This window comes from Nematolebias whitei, chromosome 7, assembly GCF_014905685.2.
Source record: "Nematolebias whitei isolate Nwh7 chromosome 7, NemWhi1, whole genome shotgun sequence".
NCBI lineage: Eukaryota > Metazoa > Chordata > Actinopteri > Cyprinodontiformes > Rivulidae > Nematolebias > Nematolebias whitei.
In genome coordinates this window covers 2,895,440-2,915,068 of record NC_056504.1, presented here as the reverse complement: position 1 = coordinate 2,915,068, position 19,629 = coordinate 2,895,440, and the positions used below count along the sequence as shown (strand labels likewise).

Sequence of the window (19,629 nt, the reverse complement as noted above, 5' to 3'; positions counted from 1 at the left end):
GATGGATGATGGATGGATGATGGATGGATGGATGGATGGATGATGGATGGATGGATGATGGATGGATGATGAATGGATGGATGGATGATGATGGATGTATGGATGGATGGATGGATGATGAATGGATGGATGGATGATGGATGGATGGATGGATGATGGATGGATGATGATGGATGTATGGATGGATGGATGGATGGATGATGGATGGATGATGGATGGATGATGGATGGATGATGGATGGATGATGGATGGATGATGGATGGATGGAAACTTCTAGTTTTTACCACAATGCGTGTGACTCCATAGTTTCTCAACATAAGATGATCTTAGTCAAAACTCTGAGATGAAGGGGGCGGGTCCTATGCAGTTGTGACCGTTAGACCTTTATCTGTGTGATGGTTGAGTAATTACTGACAGTTGTTTTCCTGGTTCTTATGACTTCTGCATGTTTTCCTCAGTCTAACTTGTTTTGAATATGTTGTGCTATTTTAATCATTTACATATCAAAACGTTCAGCTCACTCAAACTCTTCCTGTTATTAAGATTTGATTCAATTCAATTTAATTCAATTCAATTTATAATAGATAGCACCAAGTCTCAACAGAAGTTGTGTCAGGGCACTGAACAAAAACATTCACATACATTATATGTGCCATTTAGTAGAAGTTCTCTATCTATGGAAGGAAGGAAGCCTGCAGATGTGTTGGGTCTTCACTTCATCAGTCTCCCATCCTGAGTGAGCACAGTGGAGACAGTGGAAAGAAAAACTCCCTTTAACAGGAAGAAACCTCCAGCAGAACCAGCTCAGGACAAGAGACCATCTGCTTTGACCGGCTGGTTGAGAGGACAGGAAGGAGAGACAGACGAACACAGAATGGCAGGTCCAGGTCCAGATATAGGTCCAGGTCTAGATATAGGTCCAGGTCTAGATATAGGTCCAGGTCCAGATATAGGTCCAGGTCCAGAATGGAGGTGAGCAGGTCCTCACTAGGAGGAAAGATGAAAAGAAACACATTCAAATAGAAACAATTATTCACTTGTATTAATTTGTAACTTCATTTGAAGAAAATAGGTCAGTTTGTCCTCCAGCAGTCTAAGCCTATAGCAGCAGAACTAAGGGACAGCTCAAGAAACCCAAGCCGACCCTAACTATAGGATTTATCAAAAAGGGAAGTCTTAATCCCAGTCTTCAAACTGGATAATGTGTCAGCCTCACGAACAGAAACTGGAAGTTGGTTCAACAAGAGAGGAGCCTGATAACTAAAAGATCTGCCTCCCATTCTGTTTTTGTAAACTCTAGGAACCACAAGTAAACCTGCAGTCTGAGAGCGAAGTGCTCTGTTAGTAAAATATGGAACAATAAGATCGGTAATATAAGATGGAGCTAGGTTGTTGAGGGCTTTGTAGGTTAGAAGTAAGATTTTGAATTCTATTCTGGATTTGACAGGGAGCCAATGGACAGAAACTAAAACTGGAGAGAGATGATCTCTCCCAGTAACTCCAGTTAAGACTCTGGCAGCAGCATTTTGGATCAACTGAAGACGTTTTAAAGAAGTATTTGGACACCCAGATAATAAACCATTGCAATAGTCCAGTCTAGACGTGACAAATGCATGGACCAGTTTTTCTGCATCATCTTTAGATCAGATGTTTCTAATGTTAGTGATATTACGCAGGTGGAAGAAGGAGGTTCTAGTAACGTTTTTAATGTGGGGGATAAAAGACATGTCCTGATCAAAAATAACACCAAGATTTTTAACATTAGAGCTGGAGGACAGATTAATGCATCTAAGGAGGGAGAAAGACTGAAAAAATAATTCCTAAAATGGTCAGTTAATAAAAACCAAAACCTCAGTCTTATTTTAGTTTAAAAGGAGAAAATTAAGGGTCATCCAGGTTTTTATGTCTTTAAGACGTGCTTGTAGTCTAAGTAGCTGATTGGATTCATTGGGTTTAATGGACAAATATAATTGTGTGTCATCAGCATAACAATGAAAATTTATCCCATGCTGTTTAATAACTTTACCTAATGGAAGCATATATAAAGTAAAGAGTATTGGTCCAAGCACTAAACCCTGAGGAACTCCATGAGAAACTGTGGTATATGAAGAAGATTCATTGTTTACATTGACAAATTATAATCTATCAGATAGATATGATTTAAACCATTTTACCATTACTATTTACTATTAGTTTTAGTTCATGAAATATTTACCTTTTTCTACCATTTTTTCATGAAAAGGTTTGAGAGCTCCTCACACTTTTTAAAATAGCTGTGGTCTTAAATGGTGATACAGTTTTTTCACACAAGTTTTTTTCTGGGTACACTGGTGTCCTCCCATAGACCAAAAACATGCATGTTGGGTCAGTAACTCTAAATTGTACCTACGAGTGAGTGAGTGAAGGGTTGTCTGTAGATGTGATGGTCTTGTGACCGGTCCAGGTGTACTCTGTCTCTTCCACGACGACTCCTGGAGTTGGCACTAGCGCCCTGTGACCCTGCACAGAGAAACGGGTAAAGAAAATGAACGAATGAATTATTTCCTGCTTTCTTTCTGCAAAAATGACTAAAACTCTGCCTGTATTAAAGTTACTGATGTAAATAAACAATGGTATGTTTGTAGAGGAGAGTCAGTCTCTACGTGTCATTTGAGCACGACATTTAAACTAGAACGCTCCTGTAGAAACGTTGATGGGGACTAAGATATCGCAGCCATTTTTAATTTGTGATTTGACACAGTGTGTTGGGGTTCACTCTCTGCTACCAGTTTGCCAAATTTCAGCTCAATATGGCAAAAAAAATAAAAGAGTTATAGTCATTATTTTCTTTTAAGCTATGGTGGCCATCTTTAATTTTTAATTTGCAATCAGGGTCTATTAAGGATCACTCTCAGCTCCCAAAACAGTACATTTCAGTTCAGTAGCTCTATAAACCTCTGAGTTATATCCATTTGGATTAACTTTGGCTGCTAACTTGCATTTTTTTAGATTTGACTTCAGAGTGTGTTGCTTGTCGCTGTCAGGAACCACGACACAAAATTTCAGCTCAGCATCTTTTAAAATAGCTGAGTTATAGCATTGTTTCTGTTTTAGCTATTAGAATGGATAACAACTCACTCTCAGATATAACTATACTAAATTTCAGTTCAATATCTCAAAGAATGACTGAGTTACAGTCAATTTTGAGTTTTCTGAGGTAGCTGTGGCAGCCATATTGAACCAAAATGGCTCCAAAAGTGATTTAGTCCAGAGACCTCCACTCTAGGTCATGTGACCTCACTGTGGCAGTTAGAGGCTGTTAATTCTCTGTATGTTTCAATGAGAAAAATGGTGTCTTTGTTTGTAAATTACATAATAAAATGACGTACAATAAAAGTAAGAGCACACATGACGGTGCCGAGCCGGTTGTTATGATGTAACATTTGTGGAGCTACACTTTGTGCTTCAGGCTGCATTAACGTTGATAGAAGAACAAGACCCTTTTCAGGTGGAAACCTGTTGGCTTCGAACCTTTTTATGAGTTAGCAAAATATCTTATCACAACCACTAGGCCTAGTTTATTGGAAATGTTTAGAGCGTAATCATTGAATGTACATCTTGAAGTGAATAAGTTTTGGAGCCAGCCAAATTTAGGATAACTACGGGACAGAAAAATCAGGTAATGGTTATAACTCTGCTAATTTCATAAGTATTGAAGTAAACTTTGGTGCGTTTGTGATTGAGAATGATCTCCAAAATGTCTTTCAAGCACTAAACATTACGTCAGATCATTTCCTAAAGCCTTGGCAATAACTGTTGGTGTATCCCAATTTTGCCTATTAGCAAAACGTCTTAACAACCACTAGATAAAACTTGTAGAAAGTAATCACTGAGTGTAAATAAACACTGTTCCTAAAATATATTTGACTTGGTATCGTTCATTCTACTGTGGGAGGTTTCAAACGATGTGTTGAGTGATCATAATGACTAGTGTAATTACAGACTCCATATAAATGTTTCAGTCCATGAACACATCATAGGGTTCTCCATCAGACTGGCTCAAATCTGATATAAAGTAAACATATTATAACCTTCAAAATAATCCTGGTGATGAAAAGTTCAGTGTAGAATTCAATTTTTGGTTTAGAAAATACTTTGTTATATATACACATGCTATGTTTAAGGAATAAGCAAACTATTTATTGCTTTCAGAAATGGAAAAAACTCACTAAATTTAAAGTCATAGTTCTTTGCACAAGAAGCATTTCAGTTTTCGGATGCAATAATTGTGTTTCAAGAATATTCATAGGTATGCACAGCAGTCATGTTTTTACCAACATTATGTTTTTATTGCCTGATGGTAAAGTAATAATAGTTCTGCCAGTGTGTGTGTTTTTCTGTTGGCAAAATATTTCCTGAAACACTGGATAGATTTTAATTCACATTACTTCTGGGGGCTGTACTGTATAAATGATTGTGGGTACTACTTCCTGTCAAACAGGAAGCAGCAGTAAGCATTGGCTAACCATGGTAGCAGAGCACAGACCATGGTTTATTTGAAAGTAATTAGCATTCAGTTTAGCAGATAAAATGTTGTTTTTTTTAACATTAATTTAAAATCATAAAGTTTACTAAAAAGTCTTGTGGAGTTCAGGTACCTGTTGAGTTCACGGCTGCAGGAACAACCAGACCAAACTAAATCAGTGGCCACAACAACAGAGTTTGAACACGGGCCCAGAACTAAAAGAGTTCCTGTGAAAAGAGGTTTAGTTTCATCTCCTACCTACAGATGAGGAATTAAGAAGAATGTGGCTGAAAAATGTGAACTTGAAGAGACCAGCCGAAACTCTGCATGTGAGCTCATGTCACTTTGATGACAAACGGCCGACGGAGGAAAACCTGCATCCTACTTTGTGTCTGGACGACAATAAACCACCGGGGAAGAGACGCCGGATTCATTCAACCTTTACTTATACAGTGTAGTATGTACATATACTGATATATATTCATACTGTTAAAATGGATTCTTTCATTTTTCTGGACTGTATATGACGTGCAATTGAATCTAATAAAATGTGGAGGTGAGACGTTAATTATCTTTGACTCACCAAGACAGTGGGTCATTTATTAACAGAATCAAGTTTAACACATCACACATTTACATTAATTGGCAAAAATTGAAAATAACGACAGCTTATTAATCAGTTTTACAGGAGTGGTAAACAATGCAGCGATTGTTCTCACTTCCAGCAGAACGGCAGGTATTACCACACGGCGGTGGTGAAAACTTTGCTTCAGACATTTCTAAAAATATCTGTAATGATTTTTAGCAGATAGAAGAATTTAAAGATGGAAAGATGAAGTTTATCTTGAGAGAGATATGTGAGGGAATTTGTCTGTTTTAACCAGAACATGCACGCTCCTTTGGAAATCAGCTTGCCCAACGGTACACTTTTGGTGAAGATCGACTTTTACCTTTCTGAAGATATCTCAGTTCCGGCGTAAAGTTCCACTCCGAGCCACTTTTCAGCGTCTCCGTAAGAACAGCTAACCCTCTGGAGTCGTGAGGTTATCCAAAACAGAAGTTTCATAATTCCCAGATCTTCTCTGGATTCAGTTTGATTTCTTTTCTCTCATCAGCATCCTGAATTCCAGCCTTCATGAACTCTGGAACTGCTGAGTTTCAGAACTGCAGAGCTTCCTGCAACAACTGGAAACTAGCTTGAACTAGGAAGTGCCAACATTTAAAGAAAGCTCACTTCCGGTTCATTTGAGAGTTTCTGATTGGTCGATGGACCAAAACAGAGGTATGTTTTGTGATGTAAGGTGTTATGAAAAGTCAAGGAAAAAGATTAAGATTGTTTAAAAACAGACAAAAGATTGTTATGGAGAATTCAGACTTCGTGGAGCCACTTCTCTAGTATCTTGCTGTAAAAGTTAAACATGACATTTCTTTTCAGTAAACTTGCAGTTGACCGAAACTTGAACTTTGAACAACTTCCATCACTTGCTCACTTCAAACAGACGATCAAGAAATTGAATCATTACTCTGTAACGTATTCCAACTTGATTTCACTTTGAATGAGGATTAAGAATCATTATTACTGTTTCACAATTAATAAAAATGAGTAGTTCACTTCAACATTTAAACATTGTCTGAACTAACACAATTTGATTATCAAACATTTGTAAAATAGTAATGATAATAGAGAATAGTCTTCTTTTACTTGATTAATTCAAGAAAGAAAGTCTCAGGATGGGTCAACCTGTATTTCTGGATGCAAATCAATGAAATGACAAGTTCTGCCCCATATGGTCCTTAGGTCAAGGTTTTGACCTTAGGCTTAGTTCACTACAGTCCCCCCTTTGGAAATCATCGCCTGTCCATGGGGATGAATTCCAAACATGAACTTACGCCTTCGAATGTCCTTGAGCTTGATGTAATCCAGCAAGGAAACAAGAGTCAAGAGTAATCCAGCAAGGAAAACAAAAGTCAAAAGTAATCCAGCAAGGAAAACAAAAGTCAAGGTAATTCCACAATGTTCTTGGTAATTCCATTGTGTTGATGGTAATTCCATAACGTTGTTGGTAATTCCATTGTAGCAATGCTTTAACCCCTTGGAAACAGAGTCTGTAATCCATTGGAAAAGTCATATAATCCACAACGGTAAATCCACAACGATTGGAACTGTTGATTGATCAGCATACAGAGGGGTACCCTTGGATTGAACCGAAGATGCGGCCACTGGATGAAGATTGGAGACCAACGTCAGGATTGCAGGTCTCCTCCAGCGAAGGTCGTCGCTGGGTGGATGTCCAGCCTGTGCCGTTCTGGTTCAAATGTGTCATGCAATTATGTGGTTTAAGGTGGGCTTATGAAGGGGATTTTACACAAGGCCTTAAACTATATGCACCTGGTGTGTAAGCTATTATGATTGGGAACAGCTACAGCTACCAGTTAAGGGGTGGAACATGCTGAAAACGGTAACTACAGGGGTTTATACCTATAGAAAAGGGTTCCAAACTATTTTTCCATTCCTAACTTGGTTTAAGTTAGCTTTACATGATAAAATATAGTTTGGTTCAATTGTCTGTTGTCTTTTAGACGAACGACTTGAGATTGGGTGTTTGGTTTCCCCATAAATGTTTTGGAAGTCTATGGCGAGACTCATCAAAAAGAATTAGCTATCCCCCCGAATAGAATTGTTCGAGTAGGTTCGGCTTAAGCGTTGTGAGACCAATGTAGATTATGGTACTTAAGGTAGCAATAATATACATTGACTCCGCAAAGATTGCAATTTAACGAATGAACTGCATGTTGGCATGGTTAAAACCCTTTACAGTCTCCAACTAAAACTTACACACAAAATTCATTCTTGCCTGGGGTGTTCAAAAACAATACCAAAACCAATTAAACAACGTTTCAACATTGACAGTTCAAAATACTCATATATGTCTACAAATCACTGAACAGTGTCGCCCCCCATCCCCATCTCTCTGATCTGCTACAACCGTATGTCCCACCACATTCCCTGAGGTCAGCGGACCAGTTGCTCCTCACAGTTCCAGGAACTCGTCTTAAATGCAGAGGTGACAGGGCTTTCTCTGTAGCAGGACCAAGACTCTGGAACGAGTTACCTCTGCTTGTCAGACAGGCCCCCTCCCTCTCGGTTTTCAAGTCCCGTTTAAAAACTCACTACTATTCAGTAGCTTTCAACACCAGATGATCTGTGTTTTGATCCTGTACGCTCCACACAGGTTTGTCGTCATTATCTGCATCGTTTTTATGTCTATATTCTGATTTACCTCATTTTGTATTTTGCTTCGTGTGTTACCTGTTGTTCTGTCTGTACAGCACTTTGGTTGGCTTTGTAGCTGTTTTAAGTGCTTTATAAATAAAATGGTATGGTATGAACATCTGTGCGTCCGCTGACCTGCCAACTGAAATGGACTTGCGACCTGTCCAGGGTGTCTCCCGCCTCTCGCACAGTGATAGCTGGACGTGGGCACCAGCGATCCCACTACCCGAAAAGGAAGAAGCGGGTGAATGAATGGATGGATGGGTCCAACACTGATGGGTCAGCTCATCAGGCGCGTGTCTCTGCACGTGCTGTCATCTGCGGTGAAAGAACTAGCAGCATAAAAGCCGTCCCCTTTCCAGGGACCATATATTAAATAGATTTTTGGAACAGGGAGCTGGAATAGGGGCTTGCTCCGTCCACTCCACGCATCGACCTGGTATTGCAGTATCTCCAGGATAGGTGCACGAGAGAAAAAAAAAATGCTGAAGCGAGCAGCGCGTTCATTTAACATTGCCTTGTTCTATATGTTTCCAAATGATTTTGCTTAAACAAAAACAAAAAATGCCTCATTACGTATCGGATCCTGCGCATTTCTGTCCAAATCACAGAGATGCTTATTCGCATTAGATTAGTATTATTACAGGAGTTCAGCAAAATATAGTAGGTAAGTTGCAGGGGAATTTTCACTTTACTGACATGGCTGATTTGCACGGGATTAACAACACAGACAATCTCCGTAATTATTACAAATGGCATGTGGTCGCTAGGTAAAACTAATCCTGTGCCAATAGGGCTTATGTGTTAGTGTTCGTCCTGGCATGGTCTCCTGTTGCCTCTCTCTCCTGAGTTTCCAGTGATCCATGAGTAATAGAAGTTGGCTGCCCTGTCAGCTCTTTTTTTGTTCTATGATTAAATAATTATTATTGGTAGCTCTGAGTAGTCGTGCTGCCTGCACCATTGCATCTGACCACACCAGAACGTGACAGTTTTTGTCTTTCAGGTGCATCGATATGGGGTGTAAATATATTGTTAATTATCACGGAGAGAACATGCAAACTCCACCCAGAAAGGTCCCCGGACCGGGGTTTATACCAGGGTAACCTGCTCGCTGAGAGGCAGCAGCGCCACCGTTCTGCCCTTAGATACAGAATATACCATTGGCGAAAATTATAATAAAAAAACAAGAAAGAGCGTTGGTGTGAACCCCTGCAGCCTTGTTTTATGTTGGTGCTGTATGTTAACCAGTTTGGTGGAGAAAAATGTGACGAACGTGTAGTTGAATACTGATGCATATTTAACAATTTCAAAAACCCATTGGCAGAAAGAAATATGCTGGGCTGGAGTTAAAAACTAATGCAGTTTAAAATCTGTCAAAGATCTATGTGGCAAAGAAAAATATAATGTGCATGAAGAACAACGCTGATGCATTTTAAGACACACCAGCTGGCTGGCAGCTGAGAGATGTGTTAGACATAGTTAAACACCAAAACGACAGTGGAAAACATTAAAAAACATTTGGCAAAGAAAATGTGCTGGGCTTGTAGATATATGATGATGCAGCTACGTAAAGGTCAAATAAAGGGGGTGACTTAACCAAAATGTCTTGGGCATGTACGTACACGTCAATGCAGTTTATGAAACTTAAAAAATCTGTTTGGCAAAACAAAATGTACTAGGCATGTAGTTAAATTAAAAAAGTGCTATGTGTTGTCATGATTGTATGTTGATGACATCATTGTATCATTGTATGTTCCCATGCAATGATGAATTTGGTTCGCTGCATTTAATCCACCTGAGTTCATGAGATGCACCCAGGTGGGGCAGCGGGACACTGTGTGGGCACCTGCGGAGCGGTTAGGGATTGGGTGTCTTGCTCACGGATGCCATGGCATGTGGGCATGCCGGGGAGTTGAGCCTGTGACTTTCTGGTCCCAAGGTCGGCTGTCCTTCCTCTACACCATCTCGGCCCCCCAACAAAAACTTTGTGCAGCAAATAAAAATATGATGAGAAATGTGACGGCAGAACTGCAGCCACTCGGTAAATGAAGGTGGAGCTGGTTCCTGTGGAGATGCTGCTGGAATGTTCCTGCCACTCGCTGTAAGCTGCCCCAGCTGCATCACATCACCTCAGCCTGGGCTGCGTCCTGTCGCCTGTCAGCAGAGGGACAGGTTGGGTTTTATCATCTGATTTGAACATTTTGGTCTAGATGGGATTTGTTGTTGTAAATGTATATTTTTTAGGTTGCTGTTAATTAGTTTGATTTAATTTGTTTGATTTGTTAATGACACTACTGGTAGTTAATCTTTAATTTGCTTCCTGCCCTAGTGTGTCTGAAAGGTCTGATCAGCCACTTTACTATGGAGGACAGAATGTGACAAAATGAAATAAATAAATACATACATAACAATTAAATATATCATTAATCATTAAATACATCGTTCAGTTTTCCGCTTCTCTCCCTCCTCCACTTTACTCTGTCCTGTCTGTGAAACTGCTTCTGAGCCTCTCTCTACATACTTTGTATCTTCTGAACCATCATTTTGTGGATCTGGTCAGTTGGTCTCAACACAAGGGACAACATTTTAGAGACAAGCTTCAGGCGAGCTGACCTGTCCAGATGACACGTTCTGCTGTTGGTCGAGGCCGCTGAAACTGCATATAATTGGATTTATGAGAACAGGTTTCCTGTTTTTGGAATTGTCTGGTTCCTGGTTCATCAACATACAAAGAAGATGGCAGCAGCTAATCTGGCCTGGTCAGGATCCGCCTGTGTGAAGGTTTGCTCCGTGTCTCGAGCACCCAGACTCTAGTGCTTGGTGGACTGGATCACAAATTGGATGTGATTTGTGGGAATTGCAGGCCATATGTGGCCCCTAGGACCCACTGGCAGGATGGATCAAACCTCAGGGAATATTCTCAGGCACGGATCAGTGGTGGGTCCACTTAATTTGAACCTTTCGGAATCTACATGAGACCAGCAAAGACTCAAGGCAGATAAAAGTTGAAGTAAGTTCTGCCTGATTTCTAAAACAAATGTTGTTTATCTGAATTTGGCTCCCTTGACTGACCTTGCACCTTGTCTCAATTCTCCTGATGACACTGTGTCATCATTTCAGGACTCTTGGATTCTCATAGACTTTGTCCTTGGCCATTCCCCGACATCCCTCGAGAATGTTTACGAATCTCACCGGAGGGAACCGGCTCAACTATTCCATCCTTATCAGAACTCTACAGTGCCCCCAAGAGCGTCCTTGGACATCCTCACTGCTCTTGGCATCCCACCCCCCCTGCAGAATATCTACGTCACTATGTGCTTGTATGTGCAAGGTGTTTTATCAATATCAGGGGCTTTCTTCTCAGCCATGAAGGAGTTTCATAGGATTTTTTTTGCCTCCAATTCCTCCATGTGTCCAGTTTCACTATTTTGTTGTCTGTCTAAACAGATCTCACATGTAAATGAGTCTTCTAAGCTCAGTGTGACTTAGCTGTCTAAATAAAGGTTGAATTGAAAAAAGAATGAAATGTACCTTTTAAATTATTTATTCCATGATGTATATATTTATTTAATTTTTGTCACCTTCCACCCTCCAGTGTCACCATGAAATTATGTTAACTGTCAGCCTCACTCATGAAACTCAGTGGGCGGGACTTACCCTAACCCTGATGCCCGATTGGCTGCTCCTCACAGCAAGCGAAGACAAATCGCCCACAATCGATTGATCCACAAGCCAGAAAATATATTCCGAAACTTTAGGAAGCGTAATTGTGTTTACATGTAATTGGATGAAACCTTTTTTCATAACATGAATGTAAAGAAGAAGACGCACTTTTGCGAGAAGCAGCAAATTGAAACAGAGAAACTCTCGAGGCTCCACAGAGTCGGACCTGCGGCCTGATGCACCAGTGTGGATCACAAACCCCGGCTTATGTGCAAGGTAAGAAATATTATGTTAGCTTGGGGTAATGCTCGTGAAACACTTAGGACTTATCTAACAATTTAGGATTTCACATGCTCAGCGTTAGCCCCGCCCTAGTCCCGCCCACTGAGTTTAATGATGAGACTGACAGTTAACATAATTTAAGGGTGACACACGAGGGTGGAATGTGACTAAATTAAAGACTTGAATTTAATTGTATATTTAATTGTTTAATGATGTATTTGATAATTAAATGATTAATTTCATTATTGTGTTTATTTATTTAATTTTGACACATTCCATCCTTCATATTTTACAAGTTTCCCTCCTATGTCAGTTAGGGGGTCAGTTGGTGCCGTAGTTAAATTTTGTTCTGTTGACCTCTTTTGGGCCCAGAACTGCAGTAATTTTTTTATTTTTTTTTGTAAATAAATTTGAACCTGTTTAGGCCAAGCCCCTGTCTGTTTTGCAGGTATAGGCAGACTCTTAACAAGTAAATAGTTGATCAGTGATGCAGCTTGGTGACCATTTGGAAACACTGATGCTGTTTGAGAAATGTCCAAAGTCCGTTTGGCAGCAAGAAACGTGCCAGGCACAAAGCTAAACATTGATTCAGCATACATGAACTTCAAACACCTTTTTTAACTGAGAGGACTGTGAAGGGCATGTAGCTAAACACTGGTCCAGTTTAAGAGCTGTCAGAGGTTTGTTTGGTAAAGAGAGATACGATGGGCAAGAATGTAAACACTGAAGCTATGTAAGAAAGGTCAAAGGTCCATTTTACTATGTTGAGATTGATTCAAACACCGACGCCATTTGAAAAACATCCAATAACTATTTAGAAAAAAAAAAGCAAGCATCATAAAAGTAAACCTTGATGTAATGTAATAAACAAACAAACAAACATTTGGCAGAGAGAAATGTGATGGGAATGGAGTTAAATATTGATTCAGTTTATGAATCATCAAAGATTTGTTTGGCAGAAACAATGGTCATAGAGGTAAACACTAATGTAGCTTTAAAAAAGTTTGGCACAAAGAAATGTGATTAGCGTGTAATTATATATTGATGCAGTTAGCAAAAGTCAAACAGAGTTCAGTAAAAAAGTTCCTCACATTCAACCCAAGATGTTTTGTGTTTTCTTTATACATGAAGCAGTGTTTACAATTTAGCAGACAAAAATAAATAAATAAATAAATAAATACGGTATCGGCCTCCGATACCAGCATAATTTATGTATCAGATATTTCTGATCCATGATGCACGTTGGCTTCAAACTATGGACTGGATTTCCTGAACGTGTCTCATGAACCCAGAGTAATAAGACCCGCCCCACATTCAGGAAATCCAGTTCATAGTTTGCAGCAGCTACAAGGTGAGGACTGAGTTAGCAGCACTGTGGCTAACAGCTAACAAACTTTTCATGGAAACATGTCTGCAGAGCCATAGCGCCACATTAAACCGTAGTAAAGTTAGTTTTACGATGGACATTCGAGCTCTGGGGCTTCAGGGGCGCTGCTCTTTGCTCAACCCGAAACAAGCGACTCGACCCCGGGCAGCTGCGCTCAGTCTGCCCGTCTCTGAGGAGGGACAGACTGCCCGCCCCGGACAGACCTTTTTCACGACAACAGGAAGTAGCGTCTCGTGGTGCTGGGTCACTTCCTGTTATTGTGAGTCTATGCCAGTACCGGCCTTTTCTTTCACTGATGTGGAGGAAATCACAGCGACGAATTCTTGAACCAATAAACCTGAGAAAGGACAAAAGTTCTTCCATGAAGAATATATCAACAGTTTCAAGGTAAGACAAGACGTAGCTTAGCGAGCTAACCGTTAGCTACAACATATGAATAAACATCGTCATAAAGCCTAATTTAGTGACCATGCTAAATTATTTGGAGTATTTGAGACAGACGTGGTATAAACTTTTAACTGATATTTTAACATTCTGATATGTGTTTGCCATTACAATTTGTGAAAGAAAACGTACTAAGTGTTAGTTATGAGTTGTTATGATGCTCGATGTTCAAATTGTGCTTCTTCATAACTACAGGTCAAATATTGTCGAGGGACAGGGAGTTGTCAGAGCTTGATGCTTCACTTCTGACAGCTGAAGAACTTTGACGTACGATGGACAACTGTTCTACTGAGAGCTCACAGTAACATCTTCCTGCTCACTGGTTACTGTCTGTTGTAGCAGCAGTCTGTTTTGTTCTGCTGCTGTTTCAGCTCATCTTCAAACTACAATCTGTTACTTGTTTAAAACTAAATATGCTATAACAAGTATTATATGTATGTGCTAAAAACAGTTATCTGTTTTAGATCTCACTGGGTGACAGCAGGAGAAACTGAAGTCCCAACCACTTATCGCACATCCTAAGTTTGGAGCTGGTACCATCCAGATGTGGTCCTGTGCCACAGGGCTCACAGATGTTTTACCAGTGCCCACCTGAGAAGTCCTGCGTAGCTTCATTCTGCTCCACACGTCCTGCTCTTCCTCCTCTGAAGCTGCAGTCTTCACAACATGTTCTGTGTCCACACTTCACATCTTCAGTCTCTGCACGTGTCACTGGAAACGTCTTCTCAGAGGCCAGAACCAGGAGCAGTCCAGATGTTCTGCAGGGGTGCAGCTTCTACAACCAAGGCTTACAGCTGTTTCCGTGTTGCAGAAGAAGTGTGGTGAAGAAGTCTGCTGACATGTTTTACTTCAACACCTTCATCCTTGTGTTTATATCAACGCAGTCAGAATCATAAAATGTACAAATCACTTTTGTTCCTTCATATTTTTAATGTTCAGTCTCAAGCTGCGAATCACTGTAAATACTGTAAATACTGTAAATACTGTAAATACTGTAAATACTGTAAATAGTTGTTGCTCGTGAAAAACACATAAAGGTGCCAATTTATTTAAAATGAAATTCCATAATTTGGGAAAAATATCTATAATCCACGATCAATTTATAGTGTACAGTTAAAATGTTAAATAGTTTTTTTTGTTTTTTTACTAGATATTGTAAATTACACCGTTTTATTTTCAATAAAACTGAATGAATCCACAAATTAAATAAAAACTGTACAGTTTGCTGCTCACGTGTTTTAATTGAAGAATGTTTAAAATAATTCAGAACCTTTAAATAATTAGTTACATAACATTAGAACAATATGTAACAAGCTTGGTTTGGATGTTATTTTATTTTATAAACTTACTGCAACACGACCTCAGGACTTTCACCCAAGAACATAATTTATACAGAAAAGACTCTTGGGTTTGTTTACAAGTAAACAGGAGACTGTTCCAAGATACATTTTATTAACACTAAGTTAAAAACTATTCTAATGGAGACAACAATGATTCTTACAATAAATATTCTTTCCAGTGTTCAGTCAACTAAAAGACAAAAGGATGGTTCAAGGTAACACGAGCAGAAATTCACCCACGAGCTGTGATGCACGAGACACGAGTGGAACGGAACCTACACGAGACTGAACTGCACCTTCAACCTGGAACATGAATATGAAATGAAGTAAACAAAAATAAATATGAATAATATTTAAGAATTACAAACAAACATGGGCCTCACATTCACATATAAAATAGTTGGAAATGGCCCCAGCCTTTAGTTCAGTCAATCTTCTCTCAGGTAAGACACTGACTAATGATGGTGACTCAAGCAGGAGTGAGAGTCCACCAACAGGACTGAGCAGAATGAGGACAACTGGGAGTGCACCAGTAAAACCACTAAATAAAATACGATTAGCAAGATTGTTTCAATTATTGAGCTTATTCACATTATTATTATTATTATTATTATTATTATTGTTGACATTATTTATGTGAAGATCAATACATTTTGTGAGTCAGTGTAACTTGATCTCTCCATGACAAGTTTATAACGTACCATCTTACTGTGATATTTACCTGTGGGTGGATGTGGCACCAGGTGGAGTGAGTTTCACGTGGACTCCAGCAGCAGCTTCAGCCTGGCTGGCTTTCTGTGAGAGGACAAGCTGCTGTTTCTGAGCTCTCTAAGAACAGACTCTTAGCTGGAGCAGTGAAATTATTCCAGGTGAAGAGAGAAGCTCAACCTGTAAAGCAGCTGGTGGATCCACAGATAAAATCCTCCTGAGTGAAATGCAGCTACATACAAGTGCTCCCTGGCTTTATGCAGAAGCTGTGACCATCATCTCTTCTGACCTCCTGGATCCACCGCCTCCTTTGGTCTGGGTACGTCATGAAAAGCATGGTCGGACAGATACGGTTGTTTTCTTGTCCTACAAGAACAACCAGGAACTGAACAAAAGAAACCGCGCAGAGACTGAACCATTATCCTCACGGTCTAACACTAAAACCACTGGAAGTTGTTGAACACCACATCCGCTTTAAAACGAGGAAGCGTGAAAAATGTCTATTGAACAAGAAGACGTCGCTGAAACCACGGAGCTCAAATGTTTACAGAGAAGTTGATAAACTTCATCATAATTAATGATCAACCACTATCAGTTGTAGAAAACGAAGGATTTCTCAGTTTGATACTTGCAGTCAAGATCTAGTTTACCCTCCAGGAGATATTTATCAGTACAACAGTAGACAATCATAAAAAACATGATTTGAAAATTACAAGAAAAAAAAAATAGTTTAATTTGATCCTTTTAATAAACTTTTTCTTTTTAATTTACCAGAAACTTCAAAATAAATTCTCCCTGTGTATGAAACCTGTTTCAAGTCATCATTATGAGCTAAATCCAAATTTTTCCAGATCATCTGTAGTAGTGATTTTGAAAAAGTCCAAATAAAACGATTGATTTTTAAAAAAAATTTATTTGTTCTGTTATCTTATTATATTTTCAGGAAGTTATTGGAAGAGACACCTCATTCTTACAGACACCTCCTGGTGTTCTGCTTCTTATAGCTTAAACCGTTTAGTTTCATCTTCTTCACTAAATTACAACATTCACCGGAGGAGGGGGCGTGCCAAAGAGACCATCTTAGCACCAACAGAACTGGTTTGTTCCACTTTGGAGTAAGCTGTTGGGGGAAGAATCAGTTTTGTGTTGTGCGTTTCCTTGACTGATGAAGCCTTCTGGATGGAAGGTGAAATGTTTCAGCACAAAATAAAAGAAACTGTCCAGATGACCTGACTGAAAGTTGTTGGATTGTGTTTCTTGTTTATTGAGCATGGACTTTGTTACAGTCGCTCAGCATTCTCACTGAATTTTCACCAAATAAAAATCAAGTTAATGTCACTAAGACTTGCTGAATGTCTCGGCGATTACTTTTATTTGCATCATATCGAACAGTAACAACACACAGTCTCTTTAACGTCATTTCTCTTTTTTTATTTCTGCTGACCCAACCTGTAGCAGACATTTTGACGCTGAGGAAAAACAAAGAGAAGAATGGCAGATCTAATGTGGACCTGGGCCTGCTCAGAGTTGGGTTACAGGCTAATTGGGATCATACGCTGCTTGGGCAGTTTTGACACATGCCTTAAATGAATCAGGGTCTCTTTAATCGTTAAGGAACACTCCTGTGTGTAGTGTGGTTAGGCTGCCATCCCCTCCCCCAAACTCCACACCCCCAGGACTTCTAAGCCTGGGCTCTGTCTAAGCATGGACCTTTTGACTCCTTAAACACTCAGTCTCTGAAAACTGGGGACAACCTCTCATTGCTCGCAGTGGAGTTCTATCAAGCCACCACAAAAGCTCCTCCTAATGATTAAATTGTCTGGTTCTCCCAAATCTGTAGATTCCTGGCAGCTGACTCGTCCTCTTGATTGTAATTTATGTTGAAAGCCTTGTGTCCAACACTCTTTCCCGTTTAAAGCCCGTGAGAGGGACTGTGAATGGAAATTTAGCCTGGAGTTTAGGCCACCTTGTATACTCATTCTGTTGCATTTCCTAAATATAGTCCTGTTTTCTTCTTTCCCTTTCTTCTTTCCTTTTCTCTGTTCGAGTACCCAGTTTCCTTGTGTTTTCTTGTCTTCAGCTTGAATCCAACTTCTCTTTTTGCCAAGATGGCTGCGCTCAGAGCAGTTGCAGCTTCACAGGCTCCCGGTGCAATCCCAGTTTTTAGGAGTTTTGAAATCGACTCTGTGCCTGACTTCGCAAAATGTATGCGTGTGAACTAAAGCCGAACCAAATTGATTAGAATAAGAGTGGATTTGCCACAAAATATAGCAAAAATCAGCAACAAACTCAAAACTATGCTTGGCAAAATGTAGATCTTAAAGTCATCTACCTGGAAGCTGCAGCAGAGGTGCTCCAATGGGCAGAAGAGGAAGCGCTTCTCCCGGCTTAAGAAGAGAGGACGCCGGGCAGGGGTTATGGTGAGGCTACAAGCTAATGCTGAATCCAGAAAACCGTCTCTCTTTCTGTCGAACGTCCGCTCGTTGGACAACAAGATGGATTTACTTCGTCTGAGAGCGGGCGCCTCAGAAGAGATGAAGTGTGCGGTGCTTTGCCTCACGGAAACATGGATTACAAGTGAAACGCCGGATTCAGTCTTCCAGCTGGATGGCAGACTGTTTTTTCAAGCGGATTGCTGCAGCAAGCTAACGGGGAAACCACGGGGAGGCGGAGTGTGCATTTACGTGAGTAAAAGTTGGTGCATGAACTGTATTGTGGTAAAAAAAAAAACTCATGCTCAAAGGCTTTGGAGCAGCTAACAGTGAAATGTCGGCCACATTATCTACCCCATGAGTTCACAGTGGCTTTCATAACGGTTGTTTACATAGCCCCAGATGCTAATGCTAATGACGCTCTGCAGGAACTCTATGATCTCTTCAGCTCTCTGCAGAACAAACACCCTGAGGCTCTTTACTTGGTAGCTGGAGACTTTAATCACGTGAATCTAAAGGACTGCCTCCCAAGCTTTAACCAGCATGTGGGCATACCAACATGTGGAAACAAGACGCTGGACCATGTTTACACAAACGTAAAATATGCATACAAAGCTGAACCCGCCCCTACCTAGGACTGTCAGACCACATCTCAATCTTCCTGGCTCTTGCTTACATGCCCCCGCTGAGACTCTCCAGACCGGTTCAAAAGGAAGTTAAATCTTGTACTCAGGACAGTGGCCCCATACTGAGAGATTGTTTTGATCGAACATACTGGCAGGTTTTCAGAGAAGCTGCTGAAAATGGAGGATTACTTGATCTGGACCAATATGCGTCTTCAGTACTGGGTTACATTAGTTTATGTACTGACACCGTCTCCATCATAGATATGTTAAAAGTTACCCAAACAAAAAACCTTGGCTGAATGCAGAGGTGTGCACCCTGCTGGAAGCCAGGAACACTGCCTTCAGGTCTGGAAACTCACAGGAGCTGAGTAGGACAAGGAAAGAGCTGGTTGCTGGTATTAAGAAGGCCAAGGCCACATATGCACAGAAGATCGAGGGTGATCCACCTCACAAGACCCTCGGAGCATGTGGAGGGGCATTAAGTGTAGAACAGATTATAAAGGAAGGAGCGAACAATGCCCCAAAGACCCATCTCTGCCTGATGCCCTCAACAAGTTCTACGCACGTTTTGAAGACCAGAACAGACCACCCAGCACCAGACTCACCTCACCACTGGATGAAGAGCATCTCAGCGTGACCTCAGTTGAAGTAAGCAGTACTTGCAGGAAGGAGGATTAACCCTCACAAGGCAACTGGCCCAGACAACATCCCCAGGAAGGTGCTGAAAGAATGTGCTGATCAGCTCTGTGAGGTGCTGGCAGACATCTTTAACACCTCACTTACCCTGGAGACAGTTCCCATCTGCCTGAAGACTGCCACCATCATCCCAGTCCCAAAAAGCTCTTCAGTGACTGGTCTGAATGACTATCGACCAGTGTCCCTCACCCCGATAGTCGCTAAATGCTTCGAAAAACTGGTCATGACTCACATCAAAACAACCATCAACATCAACGAGGACCCTCATCAGTA

At 40.5% G+C, this 19,629-nt stretch overlaps 1 protein-coding gene and 1 pseudogene across 1 annotated transcript in view; one reads left to right on the top strand and one right to left on the bottom strand.

Moving 5' to 3' along the window:
• barx1 (BARX homeobox 1) overlaps window positions 1-19,629 on the bottom strand; it is a 90,836-nt gene that overhangs the window by 62,743 nt on the left and 8,464 nt on the right. The window lies entirely within an intron of this gene.
• LOC119412908 lies at window positions 8,147-8,244 on the top strand (annotated as a pseudogene).